The sequence below is a fragment of the Hypanus sabinus genome, unplaced genomic scaffold (assembly GCF_030144855.1).
Source record: "Hypanus sabinus isolate sHypSab1 unplaced genomic scaffold, sHypSab1.hap1 scaffold_696, whole genome shotgun sequence".
NCBI lineage: Eukaryota > Metazoa > Chordata > Chondrichthyes > Myliobatiformes > Dasyatidae > Hypanus > Hypanus sabinus.
The window spans coordinates 51,793-53,820 of NW_026781548.1; positions in this window are offsets into that span (position 1 = coordinate 51,793).

A 2,028-nucleotide genomic window follows, 5' to 3' on the forward strand; every position below is an offset into this window, starting at 1 on the left:
TAGTTTGCTTCCCAGGTGCGCGTTTCCGGGTTGTTTAAGATCGTGTCTAAGATATCCTACAGCAGGAGAGAGAATAACCAGAGGTCGTGGTCCATATTGAAACTAATGTCATAGGTAGGAAAAGGGAAAGGTCCCGAAAAAAAGATTACAGGTTGTCAGGAAGGATGCTAAGAAACAGGACCGCAATTGTAGTAATCTCGGGATCATTTATTGTATCACGAAACGGTGAGCATCGGAACAGAATGAGGTGGAGGATAAATGTCTGGAAGAGGGACTGAAGCGGTGGACAAGGATTGACATTTATGGACCATTGGGTCCACTTTTGGAGAAGGTATGGCCTGTGCCAAAAGGACGGTTGCACCTGAAACCTCGGGTGACCAATGTCCTGGTGGGGCTGTTTGCTGAGGGTCATGAGGAGAGTTTCAAGTAGAATTGCTGGGTGGTGGAAACCGAACGGAATAGACTGAAGAAGAGGAAGTTGGCTTACAAAAAGAGAAAGAATGTAGACAGTGTGAGAGAGAGGATAGGCATGTGATAGAGAAGGGACGTGCTCACACGAACAGTTTGAGATTAGTCCATTTTAACACAAGGAGTATTGTGAAGGAAGCGGATGAGCTTGGTGCGTGGATCAGTACTTGGAGCTATGACTATTACAGGGACTTGGGAGGCCAGGGACAGGGGGGAAGCAAAAGAGGAGTGGGCGTGGCACTGTTGATCAGAGAGTGTGCCACGGCTGCAGAAAAGGTGGACGTAATGGTGGGATTATCTACAGGTCTCTGAGGGTTAAGTTTTGAAACAGGAATGGTCAACAACTTTACTGGGTGATTTTTTTACAGGCCGCACAATAATAACAGGAATATCGAGGCGCAGATAGGAAAAGATATCCTGGAAAAGTGTAATAGTAGCAGAATTGCCGTGATGGGAGATTTTAATTTCGCAAATATCGATTGCAACTCCTTAGAGGGAGGGTTTAGATGGTATGGAATTTGCTAGATGTGTTCATGAAGGTTTCTTGATAAAATATGTAGACGAGCCTACAAGAGGCGACACTGTACTTGGTTTGGTATTGGGAAAGAAAACCGATCCGTTATCAGTTCTCTCAGTGACAGAGTATTTTGGAGATAGTGATCATAATTCTACTTCCTTTGCAACATCATTGGAGAGAGATAGGAACAGAAAAGTTAGAAAAGCGTTTCATTGGAGGAAGAGGAATTCCGAGGCTATCAGGGACGACATTTGAAGCTTAAATTGGGAACAGATTTTCTCAATGAATTGTATGGAAGAAATGTGTCAAATGTTCGGCGTATATTTGTGCGCACCTCTGGATACGTACGTTCCAATAAGACGGTGAAGTCGTGGTGGTATACAGGAACCATGTTGTGCAAAGAATGTAATAAAGCCAGTCCATAAGAAAATTATTTTCAAAAGTTTCAGAGAGCTAAGTAATGTTAGAGATCAAGGTGATTATAAAAGACTAACAGGAGGAGATTAAAAAGGATATTAGTTGAGACAAAAGGTGTCATGATAAGGTCATGGCGGGAAGGATGAAAGAAAACCACAATTTATTCTGCAAGTATGTGAAGAGCAACAGGATAAGACCTGAAAGCATAAGACCTATCACGTGTAACAGTGGGAAAGTGTGCATGGAAGCGGAAGAAATAGGAGAGGTACCTAATGCATTCCTTACTTCAGTATTCACTGTGGATAAGGTTCTGGGTGACTGTAGTGATGACTTACAGCTAACTGAAAAACTTGAGGATCTACATATTAGGAAAGATGGCGCTGGAGTTTTAGAAAGTATCAGGTTGCATCAGTCACCGACACCGGATGAGACGTATCCCAGGTAACTGCAGGAGACAAGGGTGGCGATTGCTGAGCCTCTGACGATGATTTTTGCATCATCAATTGCGGCGCGAGTGATTCCGGAGGACTGGCGGCTTTCGGATGTTGTTACATTATACAAGAAAGTGGGTACAGATAGCGCAGGGAATTACAGACCATTGAGACTTACTTCAGTGGTTGGTAAGT